The sequence below is a fragment of the Arvicanthis niloticus genome, chromosome 2 (genome assembly GCF_011762505.2).
Source record: "Arvicanthis niloticus isolate mArvNil1 chromosome 2, mArvNil1.pat.X, whole genome shotgun sequence".
Taxonomy (NCBI): domain Eukaryota; kingdom Metazoa; phylum Chordata; class Mammalia; order Rodentia; family Muridae; genus Arvicanthis; species Arvicanthis niloticus.
The window spans coordinates 4,739,174-4,767,095 of NC_047659.1; the positions used below are offsets into that span (position 1 = coordinate 4,739,174).

General features: G+C 47.9%; 1 protein-coding gene across 6 annotated transcripts in view; it reads right to left on the minus strand.

The window, feature by feature from the left end:
- Positions 1 to 26,523, minus strand: part of Brd3 (bromodomain containing 3) — a 52,835-nt gene extending 26,312 nt beyond the window's left edge. Inside the window, exon 1 of one of the 6 annotated variants that reach the window (XM_076928332.1) lies at positions 26,338 to 26,523. The gene's annotated coding sequence lies outside the window, so the exon portion shown is untranslated. Of the gene's footprint in view, positions 1 to 1,008; positions 1,034 to 1,287; positions 1,668 to 1,732; positions 1,974 to 26,337 lie in introns of those variants that run through there. The other 5 variants (XM_076928334.1, XM_034496888.2, XM_034496891.2 and 2 more) reach the window with 5 other exon arrangements.
- Between the last annotated feature and the right edge of the window lie 1,399 nt (positions 26,524 to 27,922).

Genomic DNA, 27,922 nt, shown 5'->3' on the forward strand with positions numbered 1-27,922 from the left:
TAAATGTATAGGTAGAGAAATGAATGAACTGGCACACCTCCCTGTCATCACCCTGCAAAAGCGCCTCTCTCCTGGATTCCCCAGATGTAGGGCTAGGACTGGATCTCCACAGATTCCTGATGTCTGCTTAAGCAGTGGACCCAGAGTTTATAAGCAAGGTCAGAAAGAAATTATCCCTACATTCTGAACTGTCAAGCTTGTACCTCACCTCTCCTGATCTATAGCCAACAGTGCACATCAAGGCCTCAGACAGAACAAACAGCAAACAGGCCTTTATTTGCGGATGAGAGGCCACACTCAGGGCCATCCAAAAAGGTCACCGGGGCTTGGGGCTTGATCCTTGCAGAAGTCCTTCCTTTCCTGGACGGTGGAAAGCTGGTGAGAAACTGACTTCAAGCAGCAACAGAGATGTCAGCTCTCTTCGGGGACACCTCCTCCCCCCACAACCCCACACATAATGCAAGTGTGCAAAACAAAAGGGGGGGGGGGGAGACAACCAGCTTTTCCAGGGGAGATGGGGTGGGGGGAAAGGGGCTCAGCCCTTGCAATTCCTTCATTCATTTCTCCTAATGCAGCCAACCCCATGGTAGCCACTGAAGAACACATGAATGACCTCAGAGACACAAACTTCTACAGTTAAGCTTAAAGTACAGAGGAAAATACCAGCTATACACTTATTTCAGGCAGAAAGCTCTCGATGAAAATTGTAAAGGGGAGAACCTTAGGATTGAGCCTAAAGTATGAACTCACAAAAGACCCCCACCCGGCTCCCAGTGAGCCCCCTTCCCGCTCCTTACCCCCCAGAGCAAGAAGGCTGTTTGTGGCTTCCTCGTCAGCCCTGCCCCCGTCGCAGCAACTGGTGGAGAGAACTTCCCCAAGCCGCCAGGATTTTTCACCGGCAATCCTCAAGAACCTTACATATGAGGCTTTGGGGTGCGCATTCCTCACCCAACTAGTTTGCGTGTTGTAAACGAAATAAGAAAAAGATGTGCAACCCACCCCTCCCACCTCAATCCGACTAGACCTCGCCCGGATTAAGTACTCGTTCAAGCTGATTTCAAAATGCCAACTGGGTTTCCTCCTGGCCTGGCTGCAATAATCCAGTAACTCGCGAGCGCGCAAAGTCGTCTCCTGGGCCATAACTCTGCAAAGGCAGCCGCCGCCCCCCAAGCCACGCCGCCGCTGCCCCACTTGCAAGGCTCGTGCAGTGTCCAGGCCCAGCCTGGCCTGCCCTGCGACGATCCACCCTAAGTGGAGCCGGAGCGACCCAGGGCACAACGCGCGCACCTTCCCGCGCCGCGCGTCCTCCGGGCAGTCCCCTTCGGAAGATGGCGGGCAGAGGAAAAGGGGAAAGGAAAAAAAAAAAAAAAATCCCTTCCGTGAGGGAGGGCTGGCGCGCAGAGCGCGGGCTGTGCCAAGTCCAGGCTGGGCGCTCCGACCAAGGCGACGCCTCTCAGTCCAGCCCGAGGCGACCGGCAAGCCGCGGGAGCAGAGCGCAAGGCGGAGGGCAGCGGAGCCCGCGCAGTCGCCGCGAACCGGGGCAGGCGGCCGCCGCGCTTTGTTGCATCGCGGTCGCGCACAAAGGCGGCGGCCCGGGGCTCCGGGCTTCAAGACGCGCGAGAGGCCTGCACCATGCGCTCCCGGCCGCGTTCTCTCAGCCAGGCCCGCCGCCGCCGCCCGCCCCGCCGCCGCCGCCGCCCCGAGTGTACAAGGAAGCAAGAAAAAGACGTACTTGGCCTAGGCGGCTCCAGCGCCGTCTCCTCCCGGCCCGCGCGGCCGGCTCCTCTTTGGCTCGCCGGCCCCGGCAGCATAATAGACGCGCCGGAGCCGTACAGGGCTCATGCGCTACGCCGCGGCGCCTGGCGGGAGTCGTAGTCCGCGCCCGGGCTCGCACCAGGGCCGCCCAGGGGAGGCCGAGGCGCACGGACTACATGTCCCGGCCCCGCCGGCGCCACGCCGTGCCCCGCCCCGCGCGCCCCCGGCCGCCCGCCCCGCCGACCTGGCCGCCAGCGGGCCCGGCCTAGGGGCGCGTGGAGGCGGGGCTGGGAGGTTGCCCGCCAGGACCCGAGGCGACGCTGGAACCCCGGCCCGCCCGCGTGCCTTCACTCCAGGGTTCTCAGCCACACGCAGGGAATAGACTGGTGGACGGATTTCCAGAAGCCCAGGAAAGCTTGGGAAAGGCGGGGACGCAGTTAGCACCCTGGGGTCACTCCCCGGGCACCCCGAGGCCTCCCTCAAACTCCGAAACGCGCACAAGCAGACCGGCGCGCACCAGTCCTGAGCCCGTGTTTGTAAACAAACCGCGTGCCTAATTAGCCTGGCGAGGGCGCGCGCAGGGCGGTCCTTGCCAGGGAGGAGCCGCGATCAATCCCGCCCCGACGCCCAGGGGCGGGTTGAAGACCTGGGAACTAGACACCAGTAAGGGATGCTCCAGGCTGTGTCAGCCGACTTTCCCTCCCCGGGGCCTCAGTGTGTCCCCATGTGCCTATGAAAAGACAGGAACGAGATAAGTCTCGTTTGTTCGGTGAAAATTACAACGGTGCCTACGTTAGTCAGTTTTTATCCAGCTGTAACTTAAAGTGGGTGTGTGTTAGACCCCAACAAAAACATCACAAACAAAACAAGTTTTTCCATCAGTGCCCGCTGAACCTGCCAATGCAGGGTTCCAATTCCTGGTGTGAGCTGGACCCATTCCAAAACCCTGGTGTCACTGAGTTTATTTCTGGTTGAGCAGGCACTTTACTGCATGCAGGAAATGCACAGGTGGTTATGGTATTAAATACCACACACACACACACACACACACACACACACACACACACACAGCGAATATGTTCTGTCCCTGGAGACAAAACAGACTCAAGAAGGCAAAGTGACTTATCCAAGGTTTCAGAGCTCATATGCAAGAGGTCCCAACCTCGAAGTCCAGGGTCCTTAGAAAGAGATTTGAGGACAAGCTGGAACCTCTCCAGTCTTCCCTTGTTGCCTCTTTGGCCTACAACATGAGTGCTCCTTACAGCCTGGGGAAAGGTGGCCACTGCAAGAAAGCCCTGCTTTTTAGTTGCAGACTGAATACAGGGTAGGAGAGTGTGACCTGGGAGGCTCTAAGAGAGTTAGAGTCCTTAGATTCTTGACCCCAGGCTCCCCAGACCGAAGCCATGACTGGGTCCTTGCAGAACTGCAATCAACTTGGAGGCTCTATTTTCATTCCTGCCCTCTGGGTCTCACCTTTCTGGACACACTGAGCACTCTGGCTACTAGGACAAAGGACTGGCCACTTAACTTTTTAAAACAAAAAACTGTGTGTGTGTGTGTGTGTGCTCGCGCCCGTAGATGCATATGGAAATTAGAGAACAATTTGTGAGAGCTGGCACTCTTCTACCACACGAGACCTGGAGATTGAACTGGGATCACCAGGCTTAGACACAAGTTCCTTGACTGCCTAAGGTACCTCTCAACTAGTGACTCACCAGTTTAAAAACCTCCTTGGGGCAGAAGAGGTGGCAGTGACCTTAAGAGAACCTATTGCTCTTGCAGAGGACCTGGGTTCGATTCCCAGTACCTACATGTTAGTTTCCGGTTCCCTGGTGTCTAAAACCCTCTTCTGAAGTCCATGATACCAGGTATGTACACGGCATTCTTACATAAACACGGGTAAAAGTAAAACACCCACATAACATGAAGTAAGTCTTTGAAATAAATTTTAAAGATTCTAGCAAGCCCCACCCCCAAAAGATCTGCAATCAGGCTTGGTCTTGTAGGACAATGGGTCATGTGCCAGTCTTCTTGAGGCTGCCTGCCATGTCCATGCTGGCTTCTGACCTCTCACTGAGATGCCCCTAGGAGTTCACAAGCATCGGGGCGTCTCCAAGGCCTAGTATCCCCTTCTCACAGCTCTACCCTCATGTCCGAGTGTCCTGAAGGCCTTAAGCAAGCACCTCTCCTGGGCCCATCTGGGTCTGTAAGAGATTAAGCTGTGTGAAAATGGAAAAGAGCTCCTCTGAGTTTCAGAGCCCTGAGCTGGCCATTCCCAGAGCCAGTGCTGGTGCTATTTCCTGGAGTCCCATAAGCATGGGGAGAGATTCTGAGTTCCCTGGCTGTCCCCACCAACAAAATTGAGCCTTAAGTGAGACCACCTAATCTCACTGGCATGTTTCCTGCTCAGTCAAGAGTATAAAAATAAGCCCTGACTTTCCAGCTTCTGGAGGGTTTAGGTGGGGCAAGGAAGGCCTGAGGCTCATCCGGCCTTTGCCTGCCTTCTCCCCGCCTCCCATCTTTCTACCTCCTTGTCGCATCCCTGTGGCCTTGGTCTGTCCTCCTCTTTTGTACCTCTAAGGCCTTCAACACCTCATGACACCTAGCAGGTACTCTTAGCTGTTGGAAGAATTAATTTCATTTCTGTATCCTAGCCTCCACCTGCATACCTTATCCACCCAGCTCTTGCCATACTCGGTAAGTCCCACAGGGCTTCAGAGCCAAGCTCTAGCTTCTGCCCCTACTTCAGTCAGCCTGCATTACATTACAGTATCTGGAGAGGAGCTGAGAGCTCCTAACAGTTTGGTCGTTCCTGGGAACTTGAGGTATGCCAGGCACTATGTGAATCTTAGAGCCGTTTTGGTTTTGTTTTTCATTTTTAACATTGATTTTCTGGTCAGGCGTGGTAGTGCACGCCTTTGATGCCAGAACTTGGAGGCAGAGACAGGTGCATCTGAGTTCAAGGCCGGCCTGTGTGGGGTGTTTTGCCTGCTTGTGTATATGCACACCATACGCATGTCTGGTGCCAGAGAACCCGGAGGAGAGCAGCTGATCCCCTGGAACTGAAGTTACAGATGGTTGTGAGCCAGCATGTGGGTGCTAGAAACCCAAACTCAATCCTCTTCAAGAGCATTAAGCTTTCTTAACTGCTGAGCCTTCTCTGCAGGCCCCATTGGACCAGTTTCCCAAGGTGGTGATCACTGTGCCTATGTAACAGTAGAAGCAAATGGGACAGTGAGGTGGCATTGGCAGCCTGAGCCCTGGTGGGAGTGAGTGCCCATTTCATCTGCAAAATCCACTTGCAGTCTGACCTTGAGATAAACTGTCACCAGGAGGAAACAAGTGGTTCTTTCATAAAAGGGAGCCCCAAGGGAATGGGGCTGGAAGGGAGCTGGGAACAGAGCTGTATCCCCTTTCCTGCACCCAAAATAGAAAGCCATCCATACAAACCCAATTCCAAAGGTCCTTCCTTTAAAAACACAGAATCAAGCTCAGCTCAGCCCATAGTATGACCCTGTCATCCTCCCACCTGGAAAGCTGAGGCAGGAGGATTGCAGAGTTCAAGGCCAAACTGCATGACCTAGTGAGACTTTGTCTCAAAAAAATAAAAAGAGCCGGGTAGTGTTGGCACTCAGGAGGCAGAGGCAGGAGGATCTCTGAGTTGGAGGCCAGCCTGGTATACAGTAAGTTCCAGGACAGCCAGGGATACAGGAGAGAAACCCTATATAAAAACAAACAAACAAAAGGAAGCTGGAGAGATGACTCGGTGGTTAAAAGCACTGTAGCTCTTCCAGGGAACCTGGGTCTGCGTCTCAGGAACCACATGGCAGCTCACAACTATCTCATGTCCTCTTCTGGCCTCTGTGGGTATGCAAGATGCACAGACATACATGCAAACAAAACACACATACTCATAAAATAAAAATAAATAGAAATGAAAACTGAAAAGGAGGGTTGGCAACGGGCCAGCTCTGGGGTAGAACACGTGCCTAGTGTGTCGAGGCTCTAGGGCCAATGACAGCACACCACACATGTTCACTGCCTACAGGGAAGAGAGGAAAGAATTCAAGGGCTCTTACTCTCTTAGCCTTTCTGTCCCTTCTCTCACCATCCCCCTCTCCCCTCCAAGTGTCCCTGGCCAGCCCCACCCTGCTTTTTCTGTCTCTACTCCCTCCTCAACTCTTCTTCTCATGCCCTAAATTTTCCATACTAAAAAAAGAAAGAACTCAGGGAAGTGCTGAATAAGTTTAGACAACCAGGGTTGTTACACAGAGAAACACTGTCTGTCTTGGAGAGGGGGAAGAGGAGAAAGAGGGGGGAGACAGACAGACATATGTACATATTGCCAGGATTCAATCTCCAGTACCACACAAAAGATGAGAAAAAAATAGATTTTCAACTAAAGATGAACCCCATCCACTAACATATTAACAGGATCACAGAGGTGACCCAATGGGACTTACCCAAGAATGACAGATGGTTCAACATATTAAATGTAACCAATGCCACATTCCATAGTCAAGGAATGAAAGAAATAAAACCTAAATAATCAAGTTACTGTGAACCCCAAAATTCCTGTCTTAGCCCTTAATACATCAGATGTAAGTACATTGGAAGGTGGGATCTTTAAAGATCTGATTCCTCAGTCAGCCAAGTTTTGTGGCATATGCCGTTAATCCCAGCATTCAGGAGGGAAAGGAAGGTGGAAGTCTGTGAACTCCAGGCCAGCCTGGTCTACATAGGGAGACACTGGAAAAGCAAGCAAGCAAGAAGAGACGGAGGGAAGGAAAACAGGCCACAGGCTGGCAGGCTGCAGAGAAGCAGGGTTCCATTCCTAGTACTTGTCAGGCACCAGCCCAGCAAACCGCATGTGACACTAGCTACAAGGGGATCCAATGCCTCTGACCTGTATGTGCACCTGAATTCACATGTACATGTCCACATACAGGCACACGTAAACATAATTAGAAAATAAATTTAAAAGCCATAAAATAGGAAAGGAGGAAATTATCAAAAACAAAGGATTTACAAATCATGCAAATGATAAAATTATAGTGTCCAGCCCAGCACCTGAAGTCTTACACTAAAGAGCTTGCTTTTTTTATGAGGCAACTCAGCTGAGTGGAAGTGGTCTGTGCCAACTCCAGGAAGCACCCTTTGGGCTCCTCTCTAGCCACAACGGTATCTACTGCCTCAAGTGTATTCAAGAATATAGGAGAAATGTTAAACAATCTGAGAGCAAGATCATTAAGCCCTGCCACGGAGATTCCAGATTGACCTGTCGTTCCCAGTGAGTACAGGGTGAGGAAGGAAGAAGAGAACAGAAACCAATTCATCCCGTGAGGCCTTGGGCAAGGAGGCACAGGTCTACTGAGGATGCAGGAGCTGCCCTTTTAGAGGGAACTGCTTTTACAAGATAAGCCACAAAGGCAGAAAAGGGGGATGGATCATGCAGACACTGCCAATGAGCCAGCCACTCTGGGAGCTCACTGAGATAGAGCAGCAGCCCCTCTGATGAGAAGAGGAGGAGGTAGCCACCTTTGACCTGGGCAAGATTTTTTTTTTTCATGCTTTAGGTTGCAGGTACCAGGAGCAGTCAGGCTCTGAGGACCACTGGAACTTGTTTCAGAAAAGGCTGGAGGTTTTGTTGTTTGTCTGTTTGCTTTGTTTTGGTTTTTTTCAGACAGGGTTTCTCTGTAGCCCTGGCTGTCCTGGAACTCACTCTGTAGATCCTGTTGGCCTCATTCCCAACCTCAAAAAAGTAAATCTTTTTCTTTCTTTCTTTCTTTCCTTTTTTTTTTTTTTTTTTTTTTTCTTTTTGGTTTTTCAAGACAAGATTTCTCTGTGTGGTTCTAGCTGTTTGACCTCAGGAGATCTATCTACCTCTGCCTTCAACCACCCAGCACAAAAAAGAACTCGTAAAGGGAGGGTTTTGTTTTGCTTTCTGTAAATGAATGAAGCTCTCAGTCAGGGCAGCTTGTTGCATCATCTGACCTCAGCCAGGTTGTGTTGATGGACTTTGCACACTCATTTTGAGGACCCCAGATTCAAAGGTGAAAGCATGGGGCTGTGCTTTGGAATCAGGTAGAGGCCTGATGTGGAAAAGGGATTCCAAGTTAGCAAGACGCTCTCTGTTGGACATTGGAGGGTAGAATCTCCAGGTTCTAGTGAGATCTACCTCTGTGAGCATGGGTTTTTGCTTTTTGTTTTATGTATTGTTTGTTTGTTTGTTTGTTTGTTTTCTGGACAGGGTTTCTTTGTGTATCCCTGGCTCTTTTGAAATTCTCTCTGTAGACCAGGCTGGGATCAAACTCAGGGATCTGCCTGCCTCTGCCTCCCCAGCACTGGAATTAAAGGTGTGTGCCACCAAACCCAGGCCAGCTGCCAACGAGCATTTTGCTTGTGTACTTGTCTGTGCACCACATGTGTACCTAGTTCCCGTGAATGAGGTCAGAAGAGAGCATTGGATTCCTTGTTAGCCAACATGGGGGTGCTGGAAATTAAACCCAGATCCTCTGGAAAAGCAGCCAGTGCTCTCTCTTAACCACTGAGCCATCTCTCCAACCCTTTGTGTTGTGGGTTGGTTTTGTGTTAGTGTGTGTGTGTGTGGTATTTGTTTTGGTTTTTTTTTTGTTGTTGTTTTGGTTTTTTTTGTACTTGTTTTTGTCTCTTTTTTTTGAGACAGGATTTCAGCTGGGCAGATGTATGGCATGCTTTTGATCCCAGCACTTGGGAGGAGGCAGAGGCAAAAGGATCTGAGTTCATGCAGGCCTTGGTCTGCAGAACAAGTTTCAGGGACAGCCAGGGTTACACAAAAAGAAACTGTCTCAAAAACAAACAAACAAACAAACAAACAAAGGAATATCACTAGGTGGCCAGAACCAATGTAAGCATGCTGAAATTTATGTAAAATCTTTGTTATTTTTTCCTCTGGAGCTAAGGATGGAACCCAGAGCCTTGAACCTTCAGCTTACTAGGCAAACATTCTGTCACTGAGCTAAATCCCCAATCCCAAAGTAGGAAACCCTTAAAACACTTGGAAGATGCAGAGTTGACCAAAGGGCTGGTGTGCTGTGCGAGTGATTGAGAGAGCAGGATCAGGGGAGCAACTTCCCATCTGGGCCTGCAGCTGCAGTGTTCTTAGTCTTAGTGACCAGGACTATGTTAAGTGTCAGCCTCCAGTGACCCAAACATGTCAGTAGGTGTCAACCCAACCGTACTAGTGGCTCTATCTGTATTCTAGAGGAATGTTATCAGCCACAGAGGTGACAAGCCTCCTGCCTATCATGGGACTATCACGACTAGTGGGCAACCTTAACATTATGAGCTTCTTTTCATCCAGGCACCTTGTCCTCATGTGAGGGATTCTGTTGTGAAGTGGGATTCTGTCTCTGTGGACCTCATTCTGTCCCTGAGCTCTGCAGCTAGACAGATGAACTCAAAACTGTCCTGAGGTCTTCACTGGAGCAGAACAGTTTGTAATAAACCCCTTTCCCATGAAAGGCAGCTGTGACACCCCACAAAACAGGTAAAAGAGAAATTGCTAGAATTCTCTGATGGGGAATCATATAGTTCTGTTTTGCTGCTCTGTTTCCAAAAACTGCCATGGGGGATGCTCAGGACATCCCTCTACCACAGGCACACCCGTTCTTTCACTGAAGAAGAAAAGAGTTGGGACTGGAGCGATGGCTCACTGGTTAAGAGCACTGGCTGCTATTGTAGAGGACCTGAGTTTGGTTTCAACACCCACATGGTGGCTCCAAGGGATGCAGAGTCCTCCCTCTCCTGGCTTCTGTGGGCATTGGCATGCATTATAGTACCCTTAACATATATGTAGCAAACACTCATAGAAAAGTAATCTTTAAAAAAATCGCTGAGTGTCGTGATGCACACGTTTATTCTCTGCACTCAGGAAGCAGAGGCAGGTGGTCCTCTATGAGTTTGAGGCCAATCTGGACTATATAGTGAGTTCCAGGACAATCAGTGAGACCTGTCTTGAAAAAAATTGAAAAAGAAAGATCAAATAACTGTTGCAGGGGGCTCTGTATTTTGTTGTGTCCTTTTCTAAAAAAACACTTTTCTGAAATAAAATAAATATATGTACAGTGCCCAAACTATGAATAAAAAAATTTCAACATCACTCCAGGGAATGATGGCACACACCTTTAATCCCAGCATTCAGGAGACTGAAGCAGGCAGATGTCCTAGTTTAAGGTCAGCCTGGTCTACTTAGTGTGAGTTCCAGCATAGCCAGGGCTACACGGAGAAATCTTGTCTGGAAGAAACAAAATTAAAAATAAAAAAATAATTCAACAGCAAAAGACCAGGGGACACGGACACACACACTTTTTAAGTTAATTTTTCCTCTGTTGTACATTCCCACGAGGATCTTACAGCGCACATGTGGAGGTCAAAGGACAATCTGTGGGACTTGGTTCTCTCCGTGCAGCATGTGGGGTCCAGGGATGAGACCTGAGGCGGCTGGCTGTACACACTACATCCACAGTCAGGAAGCAGAGAGATGAGCCGGGCCTCTGTGCTCCTGTTCTTGTCTTTATTCAGTCTGTGGACTGGTCCCACACACACTCAGTGTGGGTCTTCCCTCCTCAGCTAACCCAGTTTAGAAACTCCCTCACAGACATGCCTAAAGGTGTCCCCTCAGAGGTTCTAGATATCAAGTTGACGTCTGGATTTGTATTATGGGAAATGATGGGCTACTACTGGGAGGCACTTTGGATCAATGGTGGTAAGGCCTAGTTGAAGGAAGTATGTTGCCTGGGGCAGGAGGGAGAATTGTTCTTCTAGGCTCTTCCTCTCTCTCTGGTCTGCCTCATTCTCCCACCATGTTGTGTCTGTCTCATCTTAGGCTCAGTGTGACAGGACTAAGCCACCACAGTTAAACCATAAGCCAAACAAGTCACTCCTTGTTTCTCCTATATTGTCATCCATGAAAGCTTAACTTGCTCACCAGCCTGCAGTTTGCACGCACCCCACCTTCCCAAAGCTCACCCACTGCAGATACCTGCACTCACAGGTATGGGGTTCTGACATGTGTTGCCCACTAGGCTCAACTCCAAGGGCAGCTGCAGGCTCTATGGCCTGCCCTGTGTCTGTCTGTCATCCCCAAGTCCTTGACACAGGTGTGGCCAACTGTCAGACTCAGTGGGCCAGGCTGGAAGTGAAGTATGAAAAGTAGCTGAAGTCAGCCTTGAGCTAGGTACATGAGTGTGGCTTTTGGAGGCATAATCACTGGCAGCCCTGTTGAACTATGCAGTCTAACCCTGAGGTCCAGGAACACCTCTGCTGGTGTGGAAACCACTGTTGCTCAAGTTCCTTAAAACCCAGAGAGTCTGCATTTTCATAGGTGGAGAAATGATGCCTAGTTGAAGCTTCTCTGAGATAATTTGGGGGTTGAGACAGTTAAGACACTCTCTCTCTCTCTCTCTCTCTCTCTCTCTCTCTCTCTCTCTCTCTCTCTGTGTGTGTGTATATATGTGTGCTTGTGTGTGTACATGTGACAGATAAGACTGATAGGCATTTGAAATGCTAACTTCCTGAGATCCTTGACCAGAGTGCAGGTGTGGAGGTACTGAACCTGCATCACACCTGGCTGTCCTTCCTCCCTGAGCCTCCATTCTCATCCTGCCTGTTCTGTCCTCTGCTTTAGTTATCATCTTATCAACAGCAGAGGGGATTTTATGTCTTCCTAACAGTTTGGAGCCTGCTCGCTCGCTCTTTCTTTCTTTCTTTCTTTCTTTTTCTTTCCTTCTTTCCTTCTTTCCTTCTTTCCTTCCTTCTTCTTTTCCTCTTCCTTTCTTCCTCCTCCTCCTTTCTTCTTCCTGCTCCTCCTCCTCTTCCTCCTCTTCTTCTTTTTCTTTTCTTCTCCCCTCCACTCTCTTTTTTGAGACAAGGTCTCAAACATGCAGCCTTGGCTGTCCCAGAACTCACTATGTAGCCCAGAACTCACAGAGATTCACCTGTCTCTGCCTCCCAAGCACTAGGATCCAAGGCTTACACTGCTATACCCACTTTAAGTTTCTTTCTTTTCTGTGTTCTTTTCTCTGATGGTTAGTTAGTACTTTCTGGCACTATATTAGATAGAAGTACTTTGTTCCTGATTTTATTTTTGAGACAGGATCTCCTTGTTCCTGATTTTAGGGAACAAAATAACCAACCTTTGTGTTTCCTCCACATTAGTCACTCTGTTGTGCTGAGGGAATTTACTTACACTCCTGATTATGGGACTGTTTATCAAGAAAGAATGTTGGGCAGAGTTGGGAGTGTTGAGAGATGGCTCATCAGTTAAGAGCACATACTGCTCTTCCAGAGGACCCAAGTTTAGTTCCCAGTGGTTCACAACTGCCTGTAACTTCAGTTCTAGGGGGAACTGACTGATGCCTCTTCTAGCCTCTGTGGGTACTGCACTCGCATGTACAAATTGGTACATGCACACACAAATACAAGATGTTGGTCCTTGTCAAATGCTTTTATACATGTCCTGGATATACAACTCAATCTTGTGTTCTGTTCAAGAGGCAGATGGATTGATTTGCATATTTTATGCCAACCTTAAAACCTCAAGGGCGTATTTCCTTGTGTTTCTAGGATCTGCTTTCAAATTATATCATTTAACTATATAGTATTAAAAGCAAAGATGCACATTGACCATCAGAACAGAAGGGCTTGTTCAGAGATAAAACCACATACTGTCACTTCATTTCCAATATGGCCCCTCAAAGAGGATGCTGGGAAATTCTGAATGCGATGGATAGAATTTGTGTCTCCCTTGATTCCACACATGATATGGATACACAAATGAGCAAAGACAAAAATCTAAAACCTGAGACTAAAACCTCTGAAAACCGGAAGAGCTACATGACATTGGCCTTAGTGGTGTTTGCTGTTACCTGACCTGAAAGCTCACGTTCGGAATCAAAATATACAAGGAGGCTACATCAGCCTGAGAAGCTTCAGCTGGACAAAAGAAGCCACAGACTGACAAACCAGCTGAGTGGAAGAAGGTATTTACAATCACTAAGAGATTAATATCCCAGTGTAAAAGACACTTCTACAATTCACTTGCAAAGAAAGAAAAAGAAACAAAGAAAGGAAGATTTTAAAAGAAACACACACAGAGAGATTAAAGAATGAGCAAAGAACCTGAGTAGACTTTTTTCCAGAGCTATAAGAATGAACAGCCGGGCAAGAGAGATGCCCAGTGGCTAAGAGCACTTGTTGCTCTTTCAGAGGACTGGATTGGGTGGTTGAAACCACTTGTAACTCCAGCTCCAGAGGATCACCCTCTTCCCAACTCACAGACACCTTTTCTTTTTTTAAATGGGCACTAGTGGGCAGGCGGTGTTGGCCCACACCTTTAGTCCCAGCATTTTGAGGCCAGCCTGGTCTACAGAGTGAATTCCAGGACAGCCAGGGATACACAGAGAAACCTTGTCTCAAAAACCAACAAATCAATGAATCAATCAATCATCAACCGATCAACCAATCAACCAATCATGGGCTGTAGGTTGGGTATGGGGTGTGCACCTGTCACCTCAGCACTAGGACTGAGGACAGAGGCTCAGAAGTTCAGGAGAGAGAGGACATCTGCACTCTGTACTTTCAGGTTCCCTCTCTTTACTCCTTTTATTCTGAGTTCCCAGGCATGGCATGGTGCTGCTCTCACAGATACTCAGGAGCGCGCGTGTGTGTGTGTGTGTGTGTGTGTGTGTGTGTGTGTGTGTGCGCGCGCGCGCGCGCGCGTGCATGCATGCATGCGTGTAGTGCATGTATATCCATCCTGCTGCTCCTACAGGCCAGAATTTGGCATGGAGTATCTTCCACTGTCACTCTTTTCCTTCTCTTTAGACAGGGCCTTACAGCACAGCCCTGGCTGGCCTGGAACTCACTACTGGACCAGGCTGCTCTGGAACTCAAAGATCCACTTGCTTCTGTTCACCACCACACCGAGCTCTGCCTTAATTTCTTTTCCCTTTTCTTTCTGGTTTTTGGAGACAAGGTTTCTTCTGGAACTTACTCTGTAGACCACGCTGGCCTCAAAACTCAGAGAGACCCACCTGTCTTTGCCTTCTGAGCGCTGGGATTAAAGACATTCACCAGCACCACCCAGCTAATTTTTAGAGCAGAGTATCTCACTGAACCTGGAACTGGTAACCCAGACCTAGCCAGTCTAGTTAGCCAGTTTGTCCCACAGACTCTGTCCTCTGAACCCAGATTACTGGCGACTCAGCATTTATATGGGGGCTAGGGATTTGAACTCTGATCTTCACTCTTGTAGAACAAGTATTTTATCTACTGAGCCATCTGTGGCTCCTCTTCTAATCACATTGGCACTCAAGATTAACCCTCCATCTCACTAGTCATTAGTATGTATTGCTTGCATATGTAAATATATATATTCTGCTCTTTCCCCAAGACTGGGCCTTGGGTAGCCCCAGACTGGTCTTGAACTGGATATGCAATGGAAGCTGGTTTGAACTCTTGACTGTCCTATCTAAAGCACCTCCCAAGTGCTAAAATACTGGCACATACTGCCACACACAGCCTTCTTTGTTTCAAAGTTTAAAAATTACATTTACTTCTCATGCCACATCATACTTGTGGAGGTGAGAGAACAACTTGTGGGAATCCATTCTCACCTTCCACTTTGAGGGTGGGTCTTAGGGATTGAATTTAGGTTGTTGACTTTAGTAGCAAGCTTTCTTACCACTGAAGCTATCTATCTCTCTGGTACAACTGCTTTGTGAGATAGGTCTTGACCTGGAGCCCAGGCTGACTGTAAACTTTTGGCAACCATCCTGCCTCAGCACTCTAAATTTTTAGATTACAGGCACACCCTACATGCTCAGCAATTTTTATATTTATATATTTATTTATTTATACGTATTATGTGTGCATGTGTGTATATGTGTGTACATGCGTGTGTGTGTATGCATGAGTGCATAAGTGTGGTGTGTGTGTGTACACTAAGGGAAAGTCAAAGGACAACTTGCAGCAATTTCTTTTCTCCTTCCATAATGGAACATGGGTCTCAGGAATCAAATGCTGGTCATTGGGCTTGTTAGCAAGCACACTTACCTGCTGAACTGTTCTTCAGGTCCACTGTATCTATTTAAAATGTTATGTGTATGAGTGTTTTGCCTGTATAGATGTATGTGTCCTCAAAGTGTCTGGGGATCTGGTGTCTGGTGTCTGATCCCCAGAACCTGTAGTTACAGATGGTTGTGAGCCACCATATGGGTGCTGGTAAGTGAACTGTGGTCCTCTGTAACAAGTGCTCTAAACCACTGAGCCATCTCTCCAGATCCCAATATATGTATATTAGTTTTTGGAGAAAGGGTTTTTCTGTGTCGTCCTGGCTATCCTGGAACTTTGTAGACCAGGATGGCCTCGAAACCAAAGATCTCCTGCCTCTGCCTCCTAAATTCTGGGATTAAAGGTGTGCACACCAACCACCCTCCACCCCAAGGTAATTTTGTTGTTTCACTATCTGGGAAACTGAAGTACCGGATTCACTTGAGCCAGGGCTTGTCCAGGGGACAATATAACAAGTCTTGCACAAGCAACCAAACAAACAAAAGGAAAGCTGGAAAGGCTATGACATAGCTCAGCCTCAGAGCCTTTGTCCAGCACGCGTGAGGCCTCTGGGTGCGACTCCCAGCACAGCAAAATGCTGTTTTGTTTTTAACTGTATTTACATTTAAAAAATATAGGCAAAGGAGATATGCAGCTGGCAATAAGCAGACTATCAGCTAGGCGAAAAACAAAACCAAAGCCACCATGAGATGCCCCCAAAGAACAAGAGGTACAGCTCAAGCACATACTTGGAAACCTGTGTTAGCACCATGATTCACCACAGAGCAGCAACAGCTGGCCACACACACACAAAGAGGCAGAACCTCTAGCTTAGAGAAGCCTAAAAAGAGAAAGAATTGTACAGTTCTGATACTGGGATGAACCTGAAAGACATTAAACTATGGAATAAGCCTAACACAAAGAACTCTTCCTATGAGTGCCGTTTACATGAAGTACCTGGTCTTGGCCAATTCACAAAGGCAGGTTTGCCCTTAGGGTGATTCATAGAAGAGTGGAGAAGAGGAAGCCGTGCTTCTTGGGCCAGACCTTCAGTTTGGAAACATTCTGGAGGTAAGCTGGGCTGATGTTAAGGATACACTTCAAGGTAGCTAAAATGGAGGTAGGGGTGTGACTTAGTTGGTAAAGAGTGTCTGGCATGCACAAAGTCCTGGGTTCCATCCCAGCACCTTATAATATAAACTGTGTGGAAATCAGAGACTCAGGGGCATCCTCAGCTACAGGAGTTTCAGGTGAGTTGGAATGCATAAGTGCCTATCTTTTTTTAAAAATGCCTTTAATTCCACTTGATAGGCAGAGGTAATCTGGTCTGAGTTTGAGGTCAGCCTGGTCTATATATCAAGTTCCAGACAGCCAGGGCTACACAGAGAAACTCTGACACACACACACACACACACACACACACACACACACACACACACACACAGCTAAAATGGTGATAAATTTTGTGTGAAGTTTATAATAAGAAAATGTTGGGCTGGGTGTGATGACATGCCTAAGGTCCTAAATTTGTTCCCCACGTTTGAGAGGCAGAGCAGGCAGATCTCTGAATCTGATGCTAGACTGGTCTATATAGCAAGTTAGCAAGTTCCAGGAACCTGTTTCAAAATGAAACAAAAGTAAAAAGTTGGGGCTAGGGAGATAACTCAGTAATTAGAGAATTAGTAATTCTATTGCCATGCAGGCAAGAGAAATGAGAGTTCAGATCCCCAAAACCCATGTAAAAACCAAGTGGGCCTGCAGGCTTGCTGGTAATTGCAGCCATTGAAAAGTGGAGACAGAAGATCCTGAGAACAAGCTGAGGACTAGCCTTATCAGTGAGCTCTGGGTTTGATTGAGAGACCCTCCCTCCTCGAATAAGGTAGGAAGTGTGGTTCAGAAGACTTCTGACATTAATCTATGGCCTCCACATGTGTGCCCCCACACACTGAAACATGTTCCCAGATACATGCACACACCACATACATAAAATGGGAAATGGAAATGGAGGTAGGGAGACACAAGTCATGGGAAACCCCACTGCCCATAACCCTGCCCCTCCAAAGTGCTGGAGGATGCTCACGTGTAGTTGCAGTGAAGTGACAAAACAGCTTTGCACATTCTTGGTTTTGGATTTTTTTTGGGGGGGGGGTATTGTTTCTTTTTTTGGTTTTTCGAGACAGGTTTTTCTGTGTAGCCCTGGCTGTCCTGGAACTCTGTAGACCAGGCTGGCTTCAAACTCAGAAATCTGCCTGCCTCTGCCTCCCAAGTGCTAGGATCAAAGGCGTGCGCCACCACTGCCTGTCAGCTTTGCAGATTCTTAAACAATTAAACCCTTCCCCAAGACTCAGCCACTCCAACCCTGTGGTTTTAAATCTGCATAAGAGCCTTCCATGCAGAGGTGAGCAGTACGGCTCTGATCGCGAGCTGCTGCAACTGGAAACAAGCCACAGGCCACACAAACAGTAATAGTAAGACCCACAAGTCTTTCACTGAGAATAAACAAGTCATGTTACAGCAACCAGGCTGAATCCTCCCCAGCAAGGAAAAACAAGCTTGGAGCACGTGACTGCCAGGGTGAAAGTCAAGAGCTTGACCAGACAGCAACAGCACCCAATTCCCTAAGTTTGCAGACCAAACAACTGCCTTCATATGTCACAGGTTGGGCTGGAGAACATGTTGTTAGTGACTTCCAGGGTTAAGGAGAAGGAGGGGCAAATGCGGATGGCCCCCACCCTTTCCACCTTTCCACTTCCCCTTCTTGGGCCTTCACAGTCCACCTGGTAGTGACACACATCTACTGGTCTCTAAGACTCAGAACTGTATGATCCCAATTTGTCTAAGGGTTTGTATTGCTGTAAAGAGACACCATGGTCACAGCAACTCTTTTTTTTTTTTTTTTTTTTTTTTTGGTTGTTTTTTTTTTTTTTGTTTTTTTTTTTTTTTCGAGACAGGGTTTCTCTGTGTAGTCCTGGCTGTCCTGGAACTCACTCTGTAGACCAGGCTGGCCTCGAACTCAGAAATCCACCTGCCTCTGCCTCCCAAGTGCTGGGATTGTGTGCCACCAGCGCCCGATGGTTTACAGTTTCAGAGGTTTAGTCTATTATCATCATGGTGGGAAGCATGGTGTGGGCAGACAGACTTAGTGCTGAAGGAGTTGAGAGTTTTACACTGGAGGGTCGGGCAGCAGGAAAAGAACATCACACTAGGCGTGGCTTGCAAATTTGAAACCTCAAAGCCCACCCACAGTGACACAGGTCTGTCCAACAAAGCCCTACTTCCTCCAACGAGGCCAAACCTCCTAATAGTGCCACTCCCTATGAGTCTATGGGAACCATTTTTTAAAAGCCTCATTCCACTCCCAAGCCCCTCTAGGCTTGCAGCCATATTATAATGTAGAAATGCATTTACGCCAATTTCAAAAGTCATCATAGTCTACAGCAATCTCAAACTCATTTAAAAGTCTAAAGTTCAAAGTCTCTTCTGAGACTCATGACAATCTCTTAACTGTAATCCCCTATAAAATCAAAATGAAAAAAACAGATCACATACGTTCAATGTGCAATGGCACAGGATATACATTACCATTCCAAAAGGGAGGAAGAGGAGCCTAGTGAGGGAATACTGGACCAAAGCAAGACCAAAACCCAGCAAACTCCAACCTCTGCAGCTCCATGTCTGATGTCAAAGTGCTCTTCAGATCTCCAACTCTCAGCTTTGTTGGCTATGACACACTTCTTTCTTTTGGGCTGGTTCCACTCCCTGGTAGCAGCTTTCATCAGCAAGCATCCCATGACTCTGGCATCTCCAAGATTGGGGTCTCGAAGGCAATCCAGGCTTCACCTTCATAGCTTCACACAATGACCTGCCTGTCTAGGCCCTGCAGGGACACTCCGGCCACACACCTTTAGTGGTTCCTTTAGTTGTGGGGAGAGATTTCATAACCCCTTCCTTCTCTCCTTGATGCGAACACCAGAACCACATGGCGAAGCTGCCAAGTTCTGCTGCTTGATGGGCTGGAACTATGGCCCCTCCTTCAACGGTGTCTTCATAGCTTTCTGTTTTCAATGGTCTCATTCACTTCCTAAAGCTTGGCTGTCCTGGAATTCCCTCTGTAGACCACACTGGTCTCAAACTCAGAGATCCTCTGCCTCTCCTCTGCCTCTCTCTCTCTCTCTCTCTCTCTCTCTCTCTCTCTCTCTCTCTCTCTCTCCTTCCCTCTCCTCCCTCTCCCCTCTCCCCTTTCCCTCTTCCCTTTTCCTCTCCCCCCTCCCCCCTCTACCTCTCCCTCCCTCTCCCTCTCCCTCTCTCCTCCCCCTCTCTCCCCCTCTCCTCCCTCCCCCTCTCTCCCCCTCTGCCTTTCTCTCTCTCCTCCCTCTTCTCCCTCTCCCTCTTCCCTCTCCCTCTCCCCTCTTCCCTCTCCCCCTCTCCTCCCCTCCCCCTCCCCTCTCTCCCTCTCCCTCTCTCCCCCTCCCTCTCTCCCCATCTCTCCCTCTCTCCTTCCCCCCCTCTCTCTCTGTTCTCTCTGCCTCTCCTCTACCCTCTTTGCCTCTCTTCCTCTCCTCTGCCCCTCTGCCTCTGCAGTGCTGGGATTAAAGGTATGCACTAGCACACCCAACCCTAAACTTTTTTTTTTTTTTTTTTTTTTTAGACAGGGTTTCTCTGTATAGCCTTGGCTGTCCTGGAACTCACTCTGTAGACCAGGCTGGCCTCGAACTCAGAAATCCACCTGCCTCTGCCTCCCAAGTGCTGGGATTAAAGGCGTGCGCCACCACTGCCCGCAACCCTAAACTTTTCTTTAGTTCCTTTTCACAAAATTGAAGCTTAGCTGTGTGAGGTCTTTCCAGGAGGTCACTGTAGAGTGAAAAATTATAAAGACCATTTTGTGAAATAGATGCAGGCTTTTTCTTTGCCCTTAGACCTGAGCAGAAAGAGTGCAGGTTCTAGAACGCGGAACTGGATGTAAGATTTCAGGCCTTTACTGCTACTGCCCCGGGATACATTCAGGAAAGAGCAACATTCCTCAAGCCTCAGGGTGGGGAAGTCCCAAAGCAAGAAGACACATTCCTGACCACAGAGAAAGATGCAAGTCATCTGGGTGGTTCCAAGAACTAGCTAACTTTCCACTGTTCTTGGTTACCCCGTCCCCTTGAGGTTTTCCCAGTGTTACAGCCTGCTGATGTTCAAAATTTGTAAAACAACCAATCATGTGTAACCCACGAAAATTCCTTCCTTTCCCCACCTGGTGCTATAAAAAAAACACCCTCAGCTTGCTGGCCTTTGTCAAAATTCTGTTCCTGTGTGGACGAGCAGTTTTGACCTTGGCTAGCCAACTCCCCAATAAACCTCTGCTGATTGCATCCAGGTATGGTTTCTTGTGATTTTTGGGTGGTCATGATTTCCTGAGACTTGAGGAAGGGTCTCCCGAGTTTGGGGGTCTTCAGTCACCACTCCCTTCCCTCCACTTAAAATCAGGCTTCTCTTCAATCTGTTTGTCTCCTTGAACTTGGAATTTGACTCCAATTCACTTCCTGGTACCCTTTTCTCTTCAATCTGTACATTTTGTATTTCCTTGCTCAGCTTGCTACATTTCATCATAGATCTGCATACGAGTAAATACTGACAACAGGACAGTTGGTAACTAGGCTGGTTTGAGATTTACTCTGCCAGGAGGTGGCAGCACATACCTTTAGTCCCTAGGAAACAGAGGCAGGCAGATCTCTGTGAGTCTGAGGCCAGCCATGTCCACTCTTATAAGCTGCTTAATTGGGGCTGGCTTACAATTTCAGAGGCTAATCCATCATCATGGTGGGAAGCATGGCAGCCCACAGGTGGACATGGTGCTGGAGAAGAACTGAGAGTTCTACATCCAAATGACCAGGCAGTGGGAAGAAAAAGCCATACTAGGCCTGGCTTGAGCAATTGAGACGTCAAACCCCACCCCCACAATGACACACTTCCTCCAAGAAAACCACATCTACTCTAACAAGGCCCAGAGCCACTTCCTATTAGCCTGTGGGACACATTTTCTTTCAAACCACCACACAATTCAACTTCAATTTATTTTCTGTAACTTAAATTTCAGGCCCCTGTATGTGCTAGGTAAGTGCTTTGAACAACCATGCTATGCCTCTAACCCTGCATTTAAGAAATTTAAGAAAAAAAATTAGTGTGTGTGTGTGTGTGTGTGTGTGTGTGTGTGAAAAATGTTTCCTGATATGTAGGCATATCAGTGTTTTTATAGTTGTTTTTAAGACAATGTCTCTTTATGTTATCCTGGTTTACATGGTGCTGGGGAGGAAGTGCAAGCTAGGCAAGTACTTCCTTAATCCATGGTGTCCTAGATTGTCCTACAGGAAACCTCAAGAAGGAGGGTAAACTCAAAATAGCTTCAGGAAGTCCCTGAAACGAACAAGATTCACTAGGTCCTTCTCTCCTAGAGTAAGCAATAAAGACTGACTTTCAGACAGGCCAAGCTACAAAGAAGACTTTGAGAACAGACTAGTTTCCTAGAAGATGCAGAAACTAGCAGCCTGGAAGAGGTTTAGACCAACTGATATACTTGGAAAGGGCACTCTTCAGATTGTTGAGATGCCTATAGGCTGCTCAGTGTGTTCCATGGGGTCTTGGTGATGCAAGCTGTCTTTGAGTCTTTCTGCTCCTGTAAGTAAGCCCTAAGTCACCCCGATAAAACTCATTGGTTTATTAGTTAGACTTCTGTGGTATCCATACTTTGATCTGTCTTAAATTCTATATCTTGGGTGAATAGACATGTGTGTGGTGTCTCCCTAGAAAAAGTCTTGTCACACAACACATGGCAACACAGTTTCTATTAGTTGAACAATGAAACTCTCTGTGTATCCTGGTCTTCAACAGTTAAACACAGGTCTGGAAACTCAGGCACAAACCAATACCTTGCTACCTAAGGTATCACATCTCCAGTGCCCTGACTTTGGGCTGGCCTTCTTGTCCTTCACCAAGAAGTTGTGTGTTTAGGTTTGGTCTTTTGCTATGTATTATCATGCTAAATACTGCCCCCCCCCCAGGCCTGGTTGCCCCTCAGGATGAGAGAATCTGCATGTAGACCTAAGTGACCACACCCCCTAAGTTATCTCTGATTGGTGGGTAAAAATGCCTATAGCCCAGGCAGATTTCTAAATTGGAGGCCAGCCTGGTCTACAGAGTGAGTTCCAGAGTTCCAGGACAGCCATGACTACACAGAGAAACCCTGTCTGGGTAAAAAAAAAAAAAAAAAAAAATGCCTATAGCCTATATCAGGGCAGAACTGAAACAGGCAGGGCTTAGCTTGGAGAGCCATGAGGGAGGGAGTAGAAGGCAGAGAGAGGAGGAAGCTGCCATGTGGTAGATGAATCATGAAATCATGGCCACGAGGGCTGGCCCAACGGAGGTAAGAGCTGCACAGATGGAGCATGACTGAGCATAGCCTGGGGTTATAGATGGGGAAACAGATTATAATAGCATAGAGGGTAGAATCTGCCCCGCTCTGGTGCTGATTAGACTTATTATAAATATATTTTTTTATGTCTTTTATCCAGGAACTGAATGGTCACAGGCTGGGAGGAAGTCCCAGATTGAAAGATAAACTATTTCTACAACAGATGTGTTCCGTTGGCAATGGGGTGCTGGCCACTGGTCTAGGTGTTGGTGGGGGGCTGTCCCACTTCTGGTGCTGCACCCAAATGCCTGGCCTCAGCTACCAGTGAGACACAGACTGAGCCACTCATATTCCCATATTTGTTTCAGCCTAAGCTGTTGTGTGTGTTGTAACCTCAGAGGATGAGAAGAAGGTATAGAGAGAGTTTGCTTACAGTGCTAGGCCCCAGAGTCCAGCACTGGTCTGGGCCTCTGGCCCTGTGTGCACTTCCTGTGGCAGTGTTTCTATTTTAGGCTGCTTGCTCCTCCCTGGGGATTCTCTTCGAGCCTGTGGGAAACCCAGGAAGGCAAGCACTATATATCTACAGCCTGGTCTATATCCCTTGTTTCAGTTCTCTGGTTTCCTACTGTGCATGTAGGGGGTTGGGGGACTCAGCCAGCACACTCCAAACACAGCTAATCCCTCCCCTCTGATATACCTCTGATTGGCAGGGCAAACCGTATTGCTGCATAATTCCAAAGAGTGGAACCCTGCAGTTTCCAAGAGTACCCAAGAAGCAGCAAGAGCAGAGGAAGTGGGGCTGGAAAAGAAAGGCCTTTTATGAGGGCAGCCTGAGATGGTAGTCACTGCTGTGGGAACAGTAGTCAGAGAATGGCATCTGACCCCTGCCCCACCAGAGCTGGTGTGCTTCTGGCTAAGGAGGCCGGAAGAGCAGGGTCAAGCCCTAGCTCGCCATTGCTTGCTCACTCTCTCTGAGCCTCATTTTTATCATCTGCACACAGCAGAAAGTTGGCTGAGATTAAAGTTCTCCTGTGAGTGAAAGTAGGTGCTCAGTAAAATAAATAGTAAACACTAGGTGCTCAGAAAGAAACATGGCTAGAGGAACATACCCTGACATGATTGACAGAACGGGTAAGCATAGACAGATCAGTGCCTGCCAAATTCATATTTCACAAAAGATGGTCTTGTGTGCTGGGGAGACAGCTCAGTGAGTGAAGTACCTGCTTGTGCTAGCTTGAGTTTGTATGCTGGGTGTCCTTATAAAAGCCAGGCACTGTGACATCCATATGCAACCCCAGCACTGGGCAGGTGGAGATGGTGGCCCATGCCTTTAATCCTGGCACTACAAAGGCAGAGGCAGGAAGATCCCTGTTAATCCTAGGCCAACCTAGTCTATGTAGTTCTAGGCTAGTTAGGATTACATGTGAGACCCTGTCTCAAACAAAACAGAACAATAGTAATAAAGATAATATTAATAGTTAAAATAGCCCCATGGTGGTGGCGACACAGTCTTTAATTTGGGAGGCAGGAGGATCTCTGAGTTGGAGGCCAATCTGGTCTACAGAGCCAGTTCCAGGACAGCAAAGGCTGGACAGAGAAACTCTGTCTCAAAAAAGAAAAAAGAAAGGAAGGAAGGAAGGAAGGAAGGAAGGGAGGGAGGGAGGGAGGGAGGGAGGGAGGAAGGAAGGAAGAAAGAAAGAAAGAAAGAAAGAAAGAAAGAAAGAAAGAAAGAAAGAAAGAAAGAAAACATCCCCTAGGCCTCATGGCCTTTGAGCACCTCAAGGCTGTCACATCTTCACATCTGCCTTTCTTTGTCAGGCCCTTTCTAGTCTAGGAAGCTCAACCTGAACCCAGGTGGGAAGAGCCACTGAGACTGAGTTAGGTGCGGCCTGACTTTTGCAAGCAGGGCCACATTCCTGAGATTCCTCCTCCACAATCTAGCCCCGCCTGGTCTAGGGCCAGATGGTCTTGAGACACATCCGGTGCTGTGTCTGAACTCCCAGCACCACCTGGAGGCAAGGAGAGTCCCATACCAGGAACTTTGCCCTGCAGTTTGTTGGAAAGAGAACAGTTTAGGGCCTCAACCCAGCACGCAGTGCAAGCAGACATTCCACGGTTGTGTTGTTGAGCGCTTTTATCTTCCCTCAGCAGGTACCTGGGTGATGAGCAGATGGACCTTGATACTTCAGGAATGGTGGTGCCATGAGGAGAGGCAGTCTGTTTTCCTGGGACAGGGACTCTTTCAAGCTAGGTGGGTGCTGAGCCAGTGGCCATTCTAGAAGTACAGGGAAGTGTTGAACGGGGGCGGCACACACCTTTAATCCCAGGACTAGGGAGGCAGAGGCAGGCGGATCTCTGAGCTGGAGGCCAGCTTGGTCAACAGAGTGAGTTCGAGGACAGCCAGGGCTACAGAGAAACTTTATCTGAAAAACGACAGGCTGCATAAGGAAGGACTGGCTGCCAGAAAGAAGGAATCCAAAGAGGCTCTGTGCCTCTCTGGGGGGAGGGGGGGGGGAAGCAGGATAGAAAGATGGGAAATTATGGGATGTAGGAAGGGAGAGAGCCCCTCACCTGGGAAACCAGTTGAACCCCGTGGCCAGCAGGGAACCAAAAATCAGTAATCAGAAATCAGTAATATCCACAACTAACAGCAGCATGCCATTAGGCAGAACCGCCATTTCTTTCCCTAAGCAGTTTTTGGGAATCTCAAGCAAGAGTGTTGATTTTGTAATGGAAATACCCTACTTTTCTGCATTCCCTGTAACCTACAGAAATGTATATTTATATTATATCTATACCTCTATCTATCTATCTATACCTCTATCTATCTATCTATCTATCTATCTATCTATCTGTGAGATTTTTAAAAATATATCTTAAAGTATTGTTTTTTGGGGGAGTGGGTGTTGACACAGGATTTCTCTGTGCAGCTCTGGCTATTCTGGAACTTATTCTGTAAATCAGGGTGGCCTCAAACTCAGAGATCCAATCTGCCTTCCTCTGTCTCTGTCTCTGTCTCAGTACACACTTGTCCATTTTTATTTATTTATTTTTGAGACAGGGTCTCACTGAATAGCTCTGGCTGGCCAAGAAGTCACTATGTATACCAAGCTTTTCTCAAACTCATAGACATCCATCTGCTTATGATTCCAGAGTGCTAGGGTTAAGGATGTGTACTGTCATCCCTGGCTGAAGATATAGCTTTATTGTTTTAATCATGTGTACATGTGTTTCTGTGTGTATGTGCACATGAATGAAAGCGCCGATTAAAGCTAGAAGCACTGGATAAATACAGCCAGAAGCTGGACTTACACATTTATGACCCCTGACATGGATGGGTACGACTTGTGTCCTCTACAAGGTGGTATATGCTCTTAACCTCTGAGCCATCTCTTAGCTCCTGATCTGGAATTTTGCTTGTTTCCTGCTTGTTTTTTAAAATTCATCAACTGTAATCCTGTTAGGTGCCCTCCAGGAACCACCTTGTAGTCTCCTTTAGTTCTTAGTGGCTCTTGGAAGATAATTAATTTCCTAGACCCTCTCCTAAATTCTTTATATATAAGCATTGCAGAGACAATAAAGTATGGCTTTAATGGAAGCCCACACAGCTCTTAGGTGTGTCCTTCTTACTTTCTAAGATCCTTTTTCTTAACCCTTCTGCTTAAAAGGTTATTTTAAAATATCTTCAATGAATCCCGACTCTGCTTCACACTGGCCTGTTCTGAAATCCTTTTCGATGTTGAAGCCAAGGATCTAGCTTTTTCTCTAATTGGAGTTCCCTAAAAACTTCAGGGACATTCCTCAGGGAACTGCAAGTGACAACATGGAGCTCTGTCTCTGTCCCTGTCACTTGTTATCCGAGTCCTCAACCAACAGCAGGGCAGAACCGCTGGCTCTGGGTACACAGTGCACAGGGAACAGAAAGACATGGCGGCAGGAAGGTGCTAAGGACAGGAAAGAGGTCCAAGATGTGCAAATCGTACAAACACGCTAGCTGCCCCCAGAGAGTTGCCGGGGAAAGAATTCACACACACACACACACACACACACACACACACACACACACACACACAAAACAAACACCAGTCTTTGCCTACCTGGGCTGGCATTCAACATCAGGTTCTTCTGTCAAGGGCTGGGGCACTGGAATGAGTGGAGCCTGCTGTCCAGTTAGGGAATCTGGGGGCAGGGGCAGCTCCTGGAACCCCTGGGCCCTAGGGTCCCTTGGTTTCCAGACCCGCCCTCTTTAACTGCCATCCTTCGGAATCTACCCTGCCCCAGAGCTCTGGGCTCAGTTAAAGGGCCAGAGGTTCCTCTGCCCCTGTTGAAGGCCACAGAATTCCCAGCACAGGCTGCTCCTCAGCCTTTGTATAACACATCCTCTTTGAGTTGGATGGTTTACTGTTGCTAAGGAAATAGTCTAAACTAGGCAACAGATTGAGGATTCCCTAAAATGTTAAGTCCTGTAGCAGGTGATGGGTTTTAATTTCAGCTCTGCCATAACTAGACTCCCTAGCTCTATGCCTGTTCTCTTGGGATGTTCTCTTCCTAGAAAAGCCAAACACTTTCCTTTTTACGTTCTATTGGTTCTTTGTGAATTTCATTCACAGCATGCCCACTCATCTCCCCCTCCGCTTGTACCTACTCTCCACTCTCAAAACTTACCCCTCAACAGGGAAAACAAAACCCTCACTTGTTGTCCAAGCTTTTTTTGTTTTGTTTTGTTTTTTTGAGAACTATAGCACTGGCTGTCCTGAAACTCACTCTGTAGACCAGGCTGGCCTCGAACTCAGAAATCCACCTGCCTCTGCCTCCCAAGTGCTGGGATTAAAGGCGTGCGCCACCACCGCCCGGCTCATTGTCTAAGCTTTAGTGTGTCACATATACACTTTCGTCCACACTTCTTTGCTTGCATATGTTCATTGCAAACACTTGTTGGTCTAGTAAGAGGCCTCTGGTTTCGGCTACTCTGTCAATACTGGAACCTCACTAGGACTCCTCTCGATATCCTGTTGTTGCCCTGTCTCAAGGAGATCACTGATGGGGTAGATGTTGGGGTGGGGCAACTCAAAGCCCTGGACTTGGACCTTGCAGAGGTATCTGAGCTGGTCAGGTCTCCCACTCTCACACTCTAGGGGCTGGCTCACCAGCAAGCCCCAACCAGGGCCAGCTCTACTGCTGCCCAGGCAAGCTGCAAGGCCTGCTCTCATGAGTGTTGCAGCTGGTGAGCACATGGCCAGTTCTCCCAGTCTCATGACCCCAGCTCTTCCACCTGCATAGGTGTTGAGGGACAAGGGAAGGGAAGAAGTCATCTGTCCTCCCTTGTGTGCACTACCACAGGAGACAAGAGTCAAGGCCTGCTTTCCAAAGTGCTGAAGCAGGTGAGGGGTGGGGCCAGTTCTCTTCTGCTCTTAAGACCAGATTGGGGTCAGCTCTCCCACCCATTGACAGTAGCAAGGGACAAACACTTTCTCATCACTTATTCATCCACCTATCCACCTGTTTCCTTCCCACTCACCTGCAGAGTGTGATTGCATGCAAATAAACCTTAAATTATAAACCTTGAGGTGGGAATGAACTTGGTTGGTTCAGCTCAACTTTGTCTGGATCAAACTTCAGAAGTTTGATGCCAGGCAGTTTATTGTAAGCATATTGAAACAACACAATTTGGAAAAAAGTTTC